General features: G+C 40.4%; 6 non-coding genes across 6 annotated transcripts; 4 read left to right on the top strand and 2 right to left on the bottom strand.

Annotated features, from left to right (window-relative positions):
- Positions 1-3428: 3428 nt before the first annotated feature.
- Positions 3429-3511, bottom strand: trnal-uag (transfer RNA leucine (anticodon UAG)). Its single transcript has one exon. It is a non-coding gene; the product is annotated as a tRNA-Leu (tRNA).
- A 1810-nt stretch (positions 3512-5321) lies between these two features.
- On the top strand, positions 5322-5394 carry trnak-uuu (transfer RNA lysine (anticodon UUU)). The gene has a single exon. It is a non-coding gene; the product is annotated as a tRNA-Lys (tRNA).
- A 2161-nt stretch (positions 5395-7555) lies between these two features.
- Positions 7556-7628, top strand: trnaa-agc (transfer RNA alanine (anticodon AGC)). Its single transcript has one exon. It is a non-coding gene; the product is annotated as a tRNA-Ala (tRNA).
- A 4748-nt stretch (positions 7629-12376) lies between these two features.
- Positions 12377-12459, bottom strand: trnal-cag (transfer RNA leucine (anticodon CAG)). The gene has a single exon. It is a non-coding gene; the product is annotated as a tRNA-Leu (tRNA).
- A 2449-nt stretch (positions 12460-14908) lies between these two features.
- trnar-acg (transfer RNA arginine (anticodon ACG)) lies at positions 14909-14981 on the top strand. Its single transcript has one exon. It is a non-coding gene; the product is annotated as a tRNA-Arg (tRNA).
- A 441-nt stretch (positions 14982-15422) lies between these two features.
- trnae-uuc (transfer RNA glutamic acid (anticodon UUC)) lies at positions 15423-15494 on the top strand. The gene has a single exon. It is a non-coding gene; the product is annotated as a tRNA-Glu (tRNA).
- The last annotated feature ends 2745 nt before the right edge of the window (positions 15495-18239 follow it).

Below are 18239 nucleotides of genomic sequence, written 5' to 3'. Positions count from 1 at the left end.
AAAGCAGGCCCAAACCATGATGCTGCCACCACCATGTTTGACAGTGGGGATGGTGTGTTCAGGGTGATGAGCTGTGTTGCTTTTACGCCAAACATAACGTTTTGCATTGTGGCCAAAAAGTTAGATTTTGGTTTCATCTGACCAGAGCACCTTCTTCCACATGTTTGGTGTGTCTCCCAGGTGACTTTTTATAGATATCTTTGAGAAATGGCTTTCTTCTTGCCACTCTTCCATAAAGGCCAGATTTGTGCAGTGTACGACTGATTGTGTCCTATGGACAGATTCTCCCACCTCAGCTGTAGATCTCTGCAGTTCATTCAGAGTGATCATGGGCCTCTTGGCTGCATCTCTGATCAGTCTTCTCCTTGTTTGAGCTGAAAGTTTAGAGGGACGGCCGGGTCTTGGTAGATTTGCAGTGGTCTGATACTCCTTCCATTTCAATATGATCGCTTGCACAGTGCTCCTTGAGATGTTTAAAGCTTGGGAAATCTTTTTGTATCCAAATCCGGCTTTAAACTTCTCCACAACAGTATCTCGGACCTGCCTGGTGTGTTCCTTGGTCTTCATGATGCTCTCTGCGCTTTAAACAGAACTCTGAGACTGTCACAGAGCAGGTGCATTTATACGGAGACTTGATTACACACAGGTGGATTCTATTTATCACCATCAGTCATTTAGGTCAACATTGGATCATTCAGAGATCCTCACTGAACTTCTGGAGTGAGTTTGCTGCACTGAAAGTAAAGGGGCTGAATAATATTGCACACCCCACTTTTTAGTTTTTTATTTCTAAAAAAAGTTTAAAATATCCAATAAATTTCGTTCCACTTCACGATTGTGTCCCACTTGTTGTTGATTCTTCACAAAAAATTACAATTTCATATCGTTATGTTTGAAGCCTGAAATGTGGCAAAAGGTTGAAAAGTTCAAGGGGGCTGAATACTTTTGCAAGGCACTGTATGCTGCCATTAGGCCAAATGCTACAGGCTAACAACATTGATTACCATAGTTATGCAGATGACACACAGATATATCTGGCTCTCTCATCAGATGATTACAGCCCAATAGATTCACTGTGTCAGTGTCTGGAGGACATCAATAACTGGATGAGCCAGAATTTTTTACAATTAAATAAGGACAAAACAGAGATTGTGGTGTTTGGCAGCAAAGAAAAGAGGTCTAGTGTCAGTGAGCACCTCAGTTCCCGGGCTCTAAAAACCAAAGACCAAGTCCGAAATCTTGGCGTGCTAATAGACTCAGATCTTACATTCACCAGCCATATTAAAACCATCACCAAAACAGCCTTCTACCATCTTAGAAATATAGCCAAAATCAAGGGTCTAGTGTGCCAACAAGACCTAGAGAAGCTGATCCATGCTTTTATCTCCAGTAGGGTGGACTATTGTAATGGTCTCTTAACTGGACTTCCCAAAAAGACAATTAAACAGTTACAGCTCATTCAGAACGCTGCTGCTAGAGTTTTAACTAAGACGAAGAGAACTGAGCACATCACTCCAGTTCTAAAATCTCTACACTGGCTTCCGGTTAGTTACAGAATAGAATTTAAAGTGCTGCTACTGGTCTATAAATCACTGAATGGGTTCGGCCCAGAATACATCTCAGATATGTTTAGAGAATATAAACCTAGTAGATCTCTTAGATCCATGGACTCAGGTCAGCTAGTTGAGCTCAGAGTCCAAACTAAACATGGTGAAGCAGCATTTAGCTGTTGGGCTGCATATAACTGGAACAGACTGCCAGGAGATATTAGATGTTCCGCAAATGTAGAAATGTTTAAATCCAGGTTAAAAACTTTTCTTTTTTCTTGTGCCTATGATTGAGCTCGAAATTTTTGCTATTACCCTATTTCTTTTAGTTTTTCATGCTCTTAATAATTCTTTTTATAGAGTAGTGTACATTCTAAATTGTAGTGTATATTTTACTATATTTTCTTTTAGTTTTCATGTTTTAATTGCTTATCTCTCTTGTTTTAATTTCGTATTTCCCAAATTGTAGGGTATATTTTACAATATTTTCTTTTAATTTTTCATGTTCTTAATTTTTATCTCTCTTGTTTGAATTTCATGTTGTCTTAATTGTAACTAAATGTTTGCAAGAAGTCTTTCTGAGGTTCTAGATCTCAGGAATGTTTTAATGCTTTTAATTTTTCCTTATGTAAAGCACTTTGAATTGCCACTGTGTATGAAAGGTGCTATACAAATAAACTTGCCTTGCCTTGCCTTGCCTTGCCTTACGCCCAGTTTAAATCTATATTTATGTGCAGCCTAATAATGCACTGAGTTTTACATATTAATACCCACGTATTTTATGTTGCCTTAAAGACTCACTTAGATCCTGACCAAATTTTTGATGCTGTGTTTCATTAAGCAATGCCGCAACAAGTTTCATATTACATGTTACCCTTAAATAATCATAATGTTTCTGGAGAATGCGGGCATCGATCCCGCTACCTCTCACGTGCTAAGCAAGCATTCTACCATTTGAGCTAATTCCCCTTTCAAAGAACACACCAAACTGTATAATGTACTAACAGAGCGTTGATGTTGCATTATAAAGTGAGGGTGCAACGTGTTTAAACTCACGTACTCTTGTTTATATTATGCGTTGCTTTTAAACGATCTAAGACTCACTTTATTTAAATGTTGATCTTAGCATTTAGGATGAACAATGTGAGGTCTTTTATGAAGTGCATTTTCTCTTTGATTTTGTTGGACTTGTGGTGGTGGTGGTTAGGGGAAGGGGGTTGTGATTATATGTAACTTTACTACCTCATGTGCATTTGTGTCTTTGTTCCCATTTTGAAGGTTGTGATATTACTTTAAGCTTAACTTTTCTTTTTCATGTAATTACTGATATTTTACTGGATCTCTGCTGATATCTTGTGGGCCATATTGACTAATCAGTGAAAATTAATGTTTCCTTGTATAATAAAACCATTATGCTTATTTAGCTTTAATTAGCTTTAATTATTAAAGAGTTAATAAAATAGTGATGGTGAAACTAAAAACCTGTTATTACCATCACTAAGTGTCTTTACCCTCACAAGAAGTTATGTGTTGGTAATGACATGTTGAGGTAATGACAGTTTTTACTTAGGAAAAAAGTAAACAGCTAGTATACAATGTACTTTACATACATTTAAATAATGTGAACATTTCAATTGTAAAATACTGCTGTAACAATGTAAATAGACGCTGAATAAACATACTTTATGATCAGAATGAATACGTTTAAATTTCTCACATTTTTAGAAATCAGAAACCAGGGTCCTGGCATCCATGCGGATGTTACTTTGACACATACCACCTACCTCAGCATTGTTGCAGACCATGTACACCAAGTTCATGCAAACTGTATTCCCTGATGGCTGTGTCCTCTAAAGAAGTAAACTTGCATAAAGCATGAGATGTCAGAAGTGGGATTTGAACCCACGCCTCCAGGGGAGACTGCAACCTAAACGCAGCGCCTTAGACCGCTCAGCCATCCTGACATGCTCGCAAGTTCGTTATGCCAATTACCAACAACACCCCCACATGGCCAAAGATTTGTACAAAGCGCTGAATCTTTTCACATTATTATGTATCTTAGAGGGTTAAAGACATAATGTGTATAAAGCACTAGCAGTCAGAAGTGGGATTCAAACCCACACCTCCATGGGACACTGTGACCTGAACTCAGCGTTTTAGACCTCATCCTGACTAGCTTGGGTACCATCGACACCACCCTCGCCCCACACGGACTAATATTTGTACGAACTGCTTAATCTTTTCACATTATTATGTATAGTAATTGTACTGACTGTAACCCATTTGCTGCACTGTACACTTTGTCACTAGGTTGTAAATCATATATCAATCGAAAGGGAGCCCCATATAAGATCTCCAACTGACCAAATAATGTTTTTGGGTGGACCATTGTTAGCACTGTAACGGCACTAGCATGTTAGGGTGTGTTTTCTCTGGTATGAGTGTATTAGGTACAGCCTTCTTGTTGGGTTTTTAACTGACTGGATTATTTGTTAAGAACTCAAACCCTGTTTGTGCTTGTTGTAGGCTATTAAATCGATCACTAGATGGCATAATATGAATACAGTTAATATTGCGTTAGACTCAAGCAATAGAACACGAGAGGGAGTGTGTTATCGCGAATAACATCACGGCTGTGATTCGGTCGCAGGCACGCGTGTTATTCGCGATAACACACGACCTCAAGTGTTCTATTGCTTTTATACAACAGTTTTTACAAAATAAAGAAAGAAAATAAATCAAAGAAGCCCTGAATTTCATAATAAATATGCTTTAATATTGACAATACCTTCCGCCAAAAAGTAGTTCCACAACGAATATAAAGTTTAACACTACAAAGCAGACATCCCAAGTTGCAAAAACTCATTTCAGGGAGGTAAGAACAACAAGAAGAAAAAGGCAAGAACCTCCGAAGGAAAAAATAAAAATAAAAAACCTCTTGCACACACCAAAGGATATTGGTGATAACAGAACTTTTAGGAGCTGCTAACTGGGCTATTAAACTAACTGTTCGCGTTACAAACACATTAATGTACATACATAGTGCACTAGATTGTGTATCAGATCACGGATTTATGTTCCCTACATAGTGCACTAGACAGTAAATTAGACAACTGATTTATGTTCCCTACACAGTGCGCTAGATTGTATATCAGATAACGGATTTAAAACGCGATCGGGAAAAAGGTCTGTGTCGCCTGCGTGCGCGTTTGTGTGCATGAAGCTTGTCGTTACTGGCAACGCGTCAGCGGAGTAATACAGTTGTGGTGTGAAAAGGCTGTGCTGTTATCACGAATATCAGCACGGTTAAAACGCTTCTCAACCAATCAGATTGTAAGGTCGGAACTAACTGTTGTATAAAGTAAAACGATGTCTGTTTCTATCACAGTTTCATCGCATGCTGACCTCTAGAATACAACTAATGTATGTAGCACTAAGAAGTGTTTCTTAAGGGTTCTTTTTGTGTTCTTGGTAGAACTGTTTCTACTTGAAGAACCCTTTAGTATAATTTAAGGTTCTTTGCTAACTCAGTTTGAGTTTTATGGATTTTTTTTTCTCTTGCCACATATAAATGCACATAACATTTTAATGACTGGAAAACAATCGTGCAATTGATACAGGAAAAAAGGAAAAAGGTGAAAGAAAGGAATCTGTTTGTAATCTACCTGCAAAATTCTCCTCCCGAGATGTTTTTCTTTGTGTGTGTAAGCAGCAACATACTTCACTTAAAACTTTATATAATCGCCTTCAAGAGAGACAGCATGGATTTTTAAAGCCTGGGTAGCTCAGTCGGTAGAGCATCAGACTTTTAATCTGAGGGTCCAGGGTTCAAGTCCCTGTTCGGGCGAGTTGTTTCTTACTGCATTAGGTAAGAGGTAATGTCCCATACTACATGGTTTATTCAGAAAGTTGAAGAATTTGTACTTTGTGAGATGTTATTAAGTGAAATATCATGTACTTGATAAGCTTGAAATAATAGCACACTGTATGTGCAACATGTTCTCCACCCCAACTAGTTGTTTCTAACAGACTGTAGTAAATAGAGGACAGTTTAAATCTATATTTATGTGTAGCCTAATAATGCGCTGAGTTTTAGATATTAATTTCCACATATTTTTTGTTGCCTTAAAGACTCACTTAAATCCTGATCTAATTTTTGATGCCGCGTTTCATTAAGCGATGCCGCAACAAGTTTCATATTACATGATACCCTTAAATAATCATAAGGTATCTGCACTGGAGAATGCGGGCATCGATCCCGCTACCTCTCACATGCTAAGCGAGCGCTCTGCCATTTGAGCAAATTCCCTTTATGATGCACCTTTGTTCCCATTTTGAAGGTTGTGATATTGCTTTAAGCTTAATTTTTCTTTTTCATGTAATTACTGATATTTTACTGGATCTCTGCTGATATCTTGTGGGCCATATTGACTAATCAGTGAAAATTAATGCGCTGCCTTGTATAATAAAACCATTATGCTTATTTAGCTTTAATTAGCTTTAATTATTAAACAGTTAATAAGATAGTGATGGTGAAACTAATAACCTGTTATTACCATCACTAAGTGTCTTTACCATCACAACAAGTTATGTGTTGGTAATGACATGTTGAGGTAATGACAGTTTTTACTTAGGGATGCACTGTGCGATTGACTATAAGATCGTGATCGACGTATTGGGCACCCCTGATGTAAAACAACTGTACTTTTGGTAACCCCTTTTGGAGTCTTTCCAAGAAATTGCTCCTGATAACTTTTATTGTTTATTGAAACACAACATTTCCATCACAGATCTGCTTCAAACTTAGGAAAATCCGCTGTCAGAACTCGGACACAGTCTCTATGTTCAAGTCTAGATTGAAAACATGTTTATTTACTCAGGCTGTTGATTGGTCTTTTCAAACTAAACAAGCAAACCTAGTTATGCTGTAATAGTTAGGGGTGGTGGAGTCTAAACCTGTAAAACTCTCTGATATTTTACTCCTAACGATTTCACATTGTAACAACATCTTCTGTTGTTTTAACCCGAGGTGGTTCTGACGGAAACCTGTTCACCCTCTCGAGGTTAAAGACTGCAGTGCCAACAATGCTGCTCCTACTAGATGTGACGGACACCTGGCGTGTTTGCACCAAAAATGTCCAGAATGTACAACAGACTTTATCACAGACTGGACTGAACAATGAAGAACTTACATTATTTTTTTGCTAGTTACAACTTTCAGTTCAATTTAATTTTGTGTTTGTATGATTTGTGTAAATCCTTTTTATTTAAAGTATCCTCCAGGCCACCCAAGAAGGATGGGTCCCTGCTGAGTCTGGTTCCTCTCAAGGTTTCTTCCTGAGTTTTTCCTTGCCACAGTCGCCCTTCGGCCTGGATTCTGTAAAGTTGCTTTGAGACAATGTTCATTGGAAAAAGCGCTATATAAATAAATTTGACTTGACATGTGTCCGAGATCTCTAACTCAAGCACCGTTTATGCAATCCATTTGAGTACTACTGTATTTTATAGAGTACATACTGAGCTTTTTATTAATGTCACATTTGTGGGTGTGTGGCAAGCAGCTCATGAACTTTCTTTTAAAAATGGCTGCCATGTCATATTTCACATTTCATGGAAATAAGCAAAGTAAGAGATCAGTTTCGTTCAATATGAGTCGTAACTTCAGTTTATAAAGATTACAGAAATGTACAGCAATTTTAACCCTTTCTCAACAAAACATTTATCCAATGTCCTTTGTTGTGGACAGCAGGACTTACTACACCCGGTTTTTAGCCTATTTCTATACAAGGAAGCAGAGGGCTGAGTAAGGCAGAAAATATTTTATGGAACAGATTTATGCAGGAAATTCAGGTGGTGGTGTGTTAGTGTGTGTTGTGCTGGTATGACTGGATAAGACACAGCAGTGCTGCTAGACTGAGAATAGTCCACCAACCAAAAACATCCAGCCATCAGCACCCAGTGGGAAGCGTCCTATGTCCACTGATGAAGGTCTAGAAAGTTTTGTGTAAGGGGAATTAGCTCAAATGGTAGAGCGCTCGCTTAGCATGCGAGAGGTAGTGGGATCGATGCCCACATTCTCCAGTACACAAACATTATGATCATTTTGCAATCTGAAAAGATGAAATTACGGTAAAATTCGTTGCAGCATTAACCATAAGGCTAGTCTGTCCGTGTTACAATGTCAGTAACGCCCTATTTACGCTCAAACAGTTTTGTTTACATACCTTTTTTGTTTTGTTTTGACAGAAACGCATAAACTTATAATTTTGTATAATGTTTTATTATTTGATACTGTTACAATTGATACATTATAAAGTATTGTACATTAAGTTCGGTGGCATAATTGGCTTGCTTTTAAAAACGACTACAGTGCGCCATCTACAGGCCATTCTTGGTACGTCTTGTTAAAACGTAGCCAATGTAAAACTGGTGCCCACACTTCTGTGGCTTGGGATCTACTATTTTAGTCAACAGGTCATCTGGATCTACTTTTTAAAAAGGTTGGCCTGATCATTTTTCAAGAATGCTTTAAAGCTTTTTTAAATGCGCTTCATTTGCCTGTATTGATATTCAGCATTACAGGGCAAGCGTGGGTCCAGTGTCACGAACACGGGGCTCAAGACAAAAATACACCCTGGACAGGGCGCGTCAAACCATCGCAAAGCATCACACACTAATTTATCCACTCACTCACACATACAGGTGCAATTTAGAGCAGCAATTACACCTACTGGCACGTTTTCATATCCGGAGGAAAGCCACGCATACATGGTGAGTATACACCGATCAGCCATAACATTAAAACCACCTCCTTGTTTCCACACTCACTGTCCATTTTATCAGCTCCACCATATAGAAGCACTTTGTAGTTCTACAATTACTGACTGTAATCCATCTGTTTCTCAACATGCTTTTTTATCCCCCTTTTATGCTGTTCTTCAATGGTCAGGACTCTCCTGTGTTGTGCTGGTATGAGTGGATAAGACATAGCAGCGCTGCAGGTTTTTAAACACCTCACTGTCACTGCTGGACTGAGAATAGTCCACCAACCAAAAACATCCAGCCAACAGCGCCCTGTGGGAAGTGTCCTATGACCACTGATGAAGGTCTAGAAGATGACCAACTCAAACAGCAGCAATAGATGAGCGATCGTTTCTGACTGTCTCTACAAGGTGGACCAACTAGGTAAGAGTGTCTAATAGAGTGGACAGTGAGTGGACACGGTATTTAAAAACTCCAGCAGCGCTGCTGTGTCTGATCCACTCATACCAGCACAACACACACTAACACACCAACACCATGTCAGTGTCACTGCAGTGCTGAGAATGATCCACCACCTAGATAATACCTGCTCTGTAGTGGTCATGTCAATAATTGTAGAACTACAAAGTGCTCCTATATGGTAAGTGGAGCTGATAAAATAGACAGTGAGTGTAGAAACAAGGAGGTGGTTTTAATGTTATGGTTGATTAGTGTAAACTCACACACTGCTGTATGTGCTTGCATGACTGTAGGACGCGTTTTCAGTGCATTACCGTAATATCCATAAAATGTGTCCTTGAGATTTCAGTGCAGAAAAGTTTGTGTAGAGACTGCAGCAGCGGATACTGTGTTTGTTTAGATTTTGAGGTCATACTTTATTAACAAGGTAAGTTTATTTTTTAAAGAAAAGTTTGTGTATATTAGCTTCTGGATATTTTCGGATGCTACGGACAAAACTGTGTTGTACTGCTATGATGATACGACTATGTTCCAAACACTTTTAGACTCTTCCACCACCGTTAGCGCTTCTCTCAGTTAGTTCAGCTCATTAAATATATTATCCACAGTATCGCTTACTTTTACAAACCCAATTCCAAAAATGTTTAGACAGAAGGGAAAATGTCAATGTAAATTGACAGCAATTTGTAAAAGATGTTATTTATATTCTAGCATACAAACATACATCGCTCCAAAATAATGAATGAACGCTTCAGCCAGGGTTGCCAGATTGCGCATTTCAAAGCCCGCCAAAATGCATGGAAAACCGCCCAAACATACTCACGAAAAACAGCCGATGATCAGCGCTTAAAGAATATTAAACCAGTTAAACATGACCTACTACTGCTGATATCTCACAAATCAGTGATTATAAATTATTAATGGCATATCTTTTCACATTATTATGTATGGTAGAGGGTTAAATATGTAAATTTGTTTAAAGCATGAGCTGTCAGAAGTGGGATTCGAACCCACGCCTTCAGGGAAGACTGCGACCTGAACGCAGCGCCTTAGACCGCTCGACCATCCTGACTAGCTGGGGTACCATTGATACCACCCTCACCCCACATGGTCTAAGATTTGCACAAACTGCTTAATCTTTTCACATTATTATGTATGGTAGAGGGTTAAAGACGTAAATTTGTGTAAAGCATGAGCTGTCACAGTGCCTTAGACTGCTAAAACCATTCTGTCTAGCTTGGACACTGTTGACGCCACTCCCACCCCACACAGACTAATATTTGTACAAACTGCTTAATCTTTTCACAAATTATTATGTCTGGTAAATTTACTGACTGTAACCCATTTGCTGCACTGTACACTTTGTCACTACGCTGTAAACCATGTATCAATAGAAAGGGAGCCCCATATGAGCACTCCAACTGACCAAATAATGTTTTTTGGGTGGACCATTGTTAGCACTGTAACGGCACTAGCGTGTTAGGGTGTGTTTTCTCTGGTATGAGTGTATTAGGTCCAGTTTTCTTGTTGGGTTTTTAACTGACTGGATTATTTATTATTTTTTAAGAACTCAAACCCTGTTGTGCACCACCCTTAGGCCAGACTTGGTACTCTGGTCCCCTTCATTGAAGTATGTATACATCACAGAGCTCACAGTTCCATGGGAGAATTCAACAGAAGAGGCCTATGAGCGCAAGAAACTGCGCTACACAGAACTGGCAGCAGATGCTCAGCAACGAGGATGGAACGCGAAAGTCTATCCAGTTGAAGTGGGATGCAGAGGTTTTGTGGCTTCTTCCACCATCAGGCTGCTGAAAGAACTTGGCATCCATGGACAGGCTCTACGACAAACAATTAGATCAGTCTCTGAAGCGGCCGAAAGAAGCAGCCAGTGGATATGGATCAAGCGGAAGGACCATTGCTGGGCTCAAAGAGCATCGACAGGACCCGCTCACTAATTCCCCCCACACCCCATCCCATTAGAGAACCCAGGTCACAACCCTCCAGGAGGAGGATGAACAAGGTATACGATTAGCCTTGCATAGTCCCGTGGGCTGCGCCACTTAAATAACCAGGCAATTCTCATGATTGGGCATGGGACACAAGCTCAGGTTTGATCATCCTGTAGCTGTATCGAACCCACGCCTCCAGGGCAGACTGCGACCTGAATGCAGCGCCTTAGACTGCTCGGCCATCCTGACTAGCTGAGTCATCCTCAACACCATCCTCAACACCATCCCCACCCCACACGGACTAATATTTTTATATACTCAGAATGTGGCTCCGCCCATCCCGCCACTCACCAACCCAACTACTGGAGGACCAACACTGGTTCTAAACCACCACCAGGTGAGAACCACCCTGAGGAAAGTCAATGCAAGCAAAGCAGCAGATCCAGATGGAGTTCCCGGCCGGGTGCTGAAAGCATGTGCCGACCAGCTTACAGAGGTGTTTACCAGCATATTCAACCTCTCACTCCAACAAGCTGCTGTCCCAACGTGTCTCAAATCCTCCACCATCGTTCCAGTACCCAAGAAATCAGCTTCATCATGCCTGAATGACCCCTCATGTACTGTCTATTCACCAGTTACCTTAAACACCTGTGACCTGGTTCTGCCTTTTATCTGCTGCTATACTGAATCGTGCACTTTAGATCTGCATAAAGCTGCTGTAGTTCCTGTGCAATACTTGAATGTAAATGTAAATATTTAAAATTCATATCTTAGTTATCTCTTCTAGTTTTTAAGTCTTAAGTTTTATTTTTACTAAACATAGTTTCTCTTGCCATTTATATTTTATATTTTATTATGTTTACACACACCGAGACCTGAGTAACTGCATTTCGTTCTAATCATGTACATGGTTTTGAATGACAATAAAGCTGAGTCTGAGTCTGATAGAAAGTATTCTGACCAGCAATTTCACAGAGTGGTATTCAAGCTGCACTGCCGCCGAGTGTAAGGATCTGCATCGCGTAGTGAAAACAGCTCAACGGATTATTGGCACAGTTAGTATTTAATATTTAAAGCAAAAATGTAAATTCACTTAAAAGTGCACATATTTTTATTGTTCTTTCTTTTTTTTTTTTGTGATTACTACTACTGTCTTTCTTCTACTGCTGCTACTCTATTGGAGAGATGCCACTCGAAATTGCATTGTACTTGTGTATAGTGACAATAAAGATTCTATTCTATTCTTCTATTCTATGCTGCATTATAAAACGAGGGTGCAACGTCTTTGATCTCACGTACTCTTTTCTATATAATGCGTTGTTTTTGAACCATCACAGACTCATATACTAAACATTACATCATATACTAAATAAACCAAAATGGGAACAAAGACCCCACCACCACCACCACAAACACAAACAAAATAACCCTCCAGCAGAGCTGCAACAATAAACAGTGCAAGATCAGGATGAATACATGATTCAGTTTCTCACATTTTCAGTGATCAAAAGCCTGGGTCCTGGCATCCATATGGATGTTACTTTGACACGTAGCACCTACCTCAGCATTGTTGCAGACCATGTTCACCCTTTGATGAAAACTGTATTCCCTGATGACTGTGTCCTCTAAAGAAGTAGATGTGTATAAATCATGAGCTGTCAGAAGTGGGATTCGAACCCACGCCTCCAGGGGAGACTGCGACCTGAACACAGCACCTTAGACCACTCGGCCATCCTGACCTGAACGCACATTATGAAAGACAATTTTCCTCAACACCCCCACATGGCCACAGATTTGTACGAACTGCTGAATCTTTTTACATTATTATGTATGTTAGAGGGTTAAAGACATAAGTTTGTATAAAGCACTAGCAGTCAGAAGTTCAAACCCACGCCTCAATGAGAGACTGTGACCTGAACGCAGCTCGTTAGACCGCATCCTGACTAGCTTGGGTACCATCGACACCACCCTCGCCCCACACGGACTAATATTTGTACGAACTTTTCACATTATTATGTACAGTAAATGTACTGAGTGTAACCCATTTGCTGCACTGTACACTTTGTCACTAGGCTGTAAACCATATATCAATAGAAAGGGAGCCCCATATGAGCACTCCAACTGACCAAATAATGTTTTTGGATGGACCATTGTTAGCACTGTAACGGCACTTGCATGTTAGGGTGTGTTTTCTCTGGTATGAGTGTATTGGGTACAGCCTTCTTGTTGGGTTTTTAACTGACTGGATTATTTATTAAGATTATTTATTATTTTTTAAGAACTCAAACCCTGTTGTGCTCGTTGTTTGCCTATTAGTTCCTCGTTGCCTTGTTGCTGTAGCTCAAGCAGCTTGTTCTGTTGAAACTGTGACTATAGTCTATCAGGGAGCAGTGGCTGAGCATTGGGGAGCAGTGGCTGAGCATTGGGAAGCCATGCTCATATACAGGTCCTTCTAAAAAAATTAGCATATTGTGATAAAGTTCATTATTTTCCATAATGTAATGATAAAAATTAAACTTTCATATATTTTACATTCATTGCACACCAACTGAAATATTTCAGGTCTTTTATTGTTTTAATACTGATGATTTTGGCATACAGCTCATGAAAACCCAAAATTCCTATCTCAAAAAATTAGCATATCATGAAAAGGTTCTCTAAACGAGCTATTAACCTAATCATCTGAATCAACGAATTAACTCTAAACACCTGCAAAAGATTCCTGAGGCTTTTAAAAACTCCCAGCCTGGTTCATTACTCAAAACTGCAATCATGGGTAAGACTGCCGACCTGACTGCTGTCCAGAAGGCCATCATTGACACCCTCAAGCAGAGGGTAAGACACAGAAAGAAATTTCTGAACGAATAGGCTGTTCCCAGAGTGCTGTATCAAGGCACCTCAGTGGGAAGTCTGTGGGAAGGAAAAAGTGTGGCAGAAAACGCTGCACAACGAGAAGAGGTGACCGGACCCTGAGGAAGATTGTGGAGAAGGGCCGATTCCAGACCTTGGGGGACCTGCGGAAGCAGTGGACTGAGTCTGGAGTAGAAACATCCAGAGCCACCGTGCACAGGCGTGTGCAGGAAATGGGCTACAGGTGCCGCATTCCCCAGGTCAAGCCACTTTTGAACCAGAAACAGCGGCAGAAGCGCCTGACCTGGGCTACAGAGAAGCAGCACTGGACTGTTGCTCAGTGGTCCAAAGTACTGTTTTCGGAAATCAAGGTGCCAGAGTCTGGAGGAAGACTGGGGAGAAGGAAATGCCAAAATGCCTGAAGTCCAGTGTCAAGTACCCACAGTCAGTGATGGTCTGGGGTGCCATGTCAGCTGCTGGTGTTGGTCCACTGTGTTTTATCAAGGGCAGGGTCAATGCAGCTAGCTATCAGGAGATTTTGGAGCACTTCATGCTTCCATCTGCTGAAAAGCTTTATGGAGATGAAGATTTCATTTTTCAGCACGACCTGGCACCTGCTCACAGTGCCAAAACCACTGGTGAATGGTTTACTGACCATGGTATTACTGTGCTCAATTGGCCTGCCAACTCTCCTGACCTGAACCCCATAGAGAATCTGTGGGATATTGTGAAGAGAAAGTTGAGAGACACAAGACCCAACACTCTGGATGAGCTTAAGGCCGCTATCGAAGCATCCTGGGCCTCCATAACACCTCAGCAGTGCCACAGGCTGATTGCCTCCATGCCACGCCGCATTGAAGCAGTCATTTCTGCAAAAGGATTCCCGACCAAGTATTGAGTGCATAACTGAACATAATTATTTGAAGGTTGACTTTTTTTGTATTAAAAACACTTTTCTTTTATTGGTCGGATGAAATATGCTAATTTTTTGAGATAGGAATTTTGGGTTTTCATGAGCTGTATGCCAAAATCATCAGTATTAAAACAATAAAAGACCTGAAATATTTCAGTTGGTGTGCAATGAATCTAAAATATATGAAAGTTTAATTTTTATCATTACATTATGGAAAATAATGAACTTTATCACAATATGCTAATTTTTTGAGAAAGACCTGTAGTGGTTAGTACTCTGCGTTGTGGCCAAAGCAACCCCGGTTCGAATCCAAGTCACGGCACTGTCTTTTTGTATGCCGTGCTTCAAAGGTTTCTATTCTCTCCTCGGGCAAGAGACCGAAATGAGGCTGGAGCTTCAGGAAAGTCAGAACCATAGTCAAACAGGGGCCAGTGGCGCAATGGATAACGCGTCTGACTACGGATCAGAAGATTCTAGGTTCGACTCCTGGCTGGCTCGGTTTCCTTATGCCTTTTTTTTGTCTCTCTAACTCCTTGTGTATGGAGCACCAACAATGCATCCAACAATGGAGGTCTTGTCAAAGTGAAAAAGACTTGTCAGAGCGGAAAGAAGTGGCTGATGCTGTTGGAACTATGACTGCAGTCTATCAGGGAGCAACCGACATGAGCCACCAGTGGCAGACTGCTGGGAAGCCGTGATCGTATAGTGGTTAGTACTCTGCGTTGTGGCCGCAGCAATCCAGGTTCGAATCCGGGTCACGGCACTGTCTTTTCGTATGCCGTGCTTTGAAGGTTTCTATTCTCACCTTGTTCTAACTCCTTGTGTATGGTTCTCTGTACCCCAGATCCAACAATGCAGGTCTTGTCAAGGTGACAAAGACTTGGTAGAGCGGAAAGAAGTGGCTGATGCTGGCACCAGCCGATACTGAGCTTTGCAGTTTCCCATATGGTCTAGTGGTCAGGTTTCCTGGTTTTCACCCAGGTGGCCTGGGTTTGACTCCCAGTATGGGAATTGCCTTCTATGATTGGACTTGAGCAAAACTTTGCCCATTACTTCCTCTGCGCCTTGTTGCTGTAGCTCAAGCAGCTTTTTCTGTTGGAACTATGACTGCAGTCTATCAGGGGGCAGCCGACATGAGCCACCAGTGGCAGACTGCTGGGAAGCCATGATCGTATAGTGGTTAATACTCTGTGTTGTGGCTGCAGCAACCCCGGTTCGAATCTGTGTCACGGCACTGTCTTTTCGTATGCCGTGCTTCGAAGGTTTCTATTCTCTCTCTTTTTTTGTCTCTTTAACTCCTTGTGTATGGTTCTCTGTACCCCAGATCCAACAATGCAGGTCTTGTCAAGGTGACAAAGACTTGGCAGAGCGGAATGAAGTGGCTGATTCTGGCGTCAGCCGGTGCTGAGCCTTGCAGTTTCCCATATGGTCTAGCGGTCAGGATTCCTGATTTTTACCCAGGTTTTTGACTTCCGTTTGGGAATTGGCCTTAATGATTGGACTCGAGCAAAACTCTATATTCGTTCCTCGGCGCCTTGTTGCTGTAGCTCAAGCAGCTTGCAGTTCAAATCTTAGGCCATGTGGGGGTGTTGAGGAAAATTGGCATTGTTAACGTGCAAGCAAGTCAGGATGGCCAAGCAGTCATTCATAAAAGATCTCATCCCCGAATATGGCTGCATGTTGGCACTGTCGGCTGACTGAGACTTTTTGAACTGCACTATTTTGGCCCTTACATAAAGCAGCATCAACCCTTAAGTCTGTCTGTCAGTGGTACAAAGACAGTTATGCAGCATTAACGCTCTGCTCTGTCAGTACATTACAATTTGCAAAGGGTAAAGGAGGTTCATAGTAGGGGGAATTAGCTCAAATGGTAGAGCGCTCGCTTAGCATGTGAGAGGTAGCGGTATCGATGCCTGTATTCTCCAGTGCAGGATCATTATGATCATTTAAGGCATCACGTAATATGAAACTTGTTGCGTCAATGCTCACTGAAACGCAGCATCAAAATTTACAATCTTACAATGATGCTCTATTTTCACTCAAATCATTTTTAAATTTTTTTAAAGATTTTTTTAAAATAATTTTTGATTTTTAAATTGCCAAACGCAATAACTTGTAATTTTTAAATTTTGAAATGTTTTTGGTTAAAGCAGCGGTACGTGACATTTTGTTGTTTTTTCATCTGGTGAACTGCTTTGTAAAAGATGAACAGCTGAAACTCACGACATCCCCTTTAAATGCAGCATCAACCCTTAAGTCAGTCTGTCAGTGGTACAAAGACAGTTATTATTTTTTTCAGTTCGTCCTAAAAGCTGGGATGAACATTTTAAATAAACTGAGTCTGTGATGATATAAAAGCACCACATAATATAGAAAGGAGTACGTGAGATTAAACACGTTGCACTCCTACTTAATGCAGCATCAATGCTCTGTTTATCCATTAAAATTTACAAAGGGTAAAGGATAGTTTTTGTAATAGAAAACTAAGACTAACTAGGACTAAGATTTGTACGAACTGTTATATCTTTTCACATTATTATGTATGGTAGTGGGTTAATGACATAAATTTGTATCAAGTATGTGCTGTCAGAAGTGGGATTCAAACCCACATCTCCAGGGGAGACTGCGATCTGAGCACAGTGCCTTAGACCGCTCAGCCATGAAATGATTAATACCACTCTCACCCCACACGGATTGAGATTTGTACTAACTCCTTAATCTGTAACCCATTTGCTGCACTGTACACTTTGTCACTAGGCTGTAAACCATATATCAATAGAAAGGGAGCCCCATATGAGATCTCCAACTGACCAAATAATGTTTTTGGGTGGACCATTGTTAGCACTGTAACGGCACTAGCGTGTTAGGGTGTGTTTTCTCTGGTATGAGTGTATTAGGTACAGCCTTCTTGTTGGCTTTTTAACTGACTGGATTATTTGTTACGAACTCAAACCCAGTTTGTGATTGTTGTAGGCTATTCAATCCTCCACAAGATTGAATAATATGAATACAGTTAATATTATATTATATAATAGAATGATTATAAAGCTGAGTCTGAGCTTAAACACTTGCACCCTGACTTTATAATGCAGCATCAACGCTCTGTTAGTACATTAGTAAAGGTGGGGTTTTCATAAGGGGAATTAACTCAAATTGTAGAGCACTCGCTTAGCATGCGAGAGGTAGTGGGATCGATGCCTGCATTCTCCAGTGCAGAAACTTTATGATCATTTGGCAGCAACTCGGAATCTGGAATGATAAAATTAAGGCGAAATTCGTTGCAGCATTAATCTTTAGGCCAGTCTGTCAGTGTTACCATGTCATTAACGCCCTATTTACTCTTAAACAGTTTTATTTACATACCTTTTTTGTTTTGTTTTGACAGAAACGCATGAACTTATAATGCTACAATATTAAAATGCATCAGAGTTTTATTTCTTAGTTTGATCGCTGCTATTGATATAACTGAAATGATATTATTGTTATCTTTTTTATTTACTTTTTGAATTTAAAAAAAAAAAAGACTCACAGTGATCATTACCAGGATAAAACAGGCAGTGAATGAATGAATGTATTCCATAATAAGAAACAATAAGAACATCCATCATACCACCAGGTGGTGGAAGTGTGATTGTGTGGGGATGCTTTGACATTTGGGTGACTTCATGGGAGTCTTAATCGATTGAACCAGGAATAATGAACCACTGCCTTGATTCTCAGTGCTGAGAATCATCCACTATCTAAATAATACCTGCT

The sequence above is a fragment of the Trichomycterus rosablanca genome, unplaced genomic scaffold (assembly GCF_030014385.1).
Source record: "Trichomycterus rosablanca isolate fTriRos1 unplaced genomic scaffold, fTriRos1.hap1 scaffold_168, whole genome shotgun sequence".
NCBI classification, from domain to species: Eukaryota; Metazoa; Chordata; class Actinopteri; order Siluriformes; family Trichomycteridae; genus Trichomycterus; species Trichomycterus rosablanca.
Note: the sequence above shows the minus strand (reverse complement) of the source record. Positions and strands in the feature narration are given on the sequence as shown.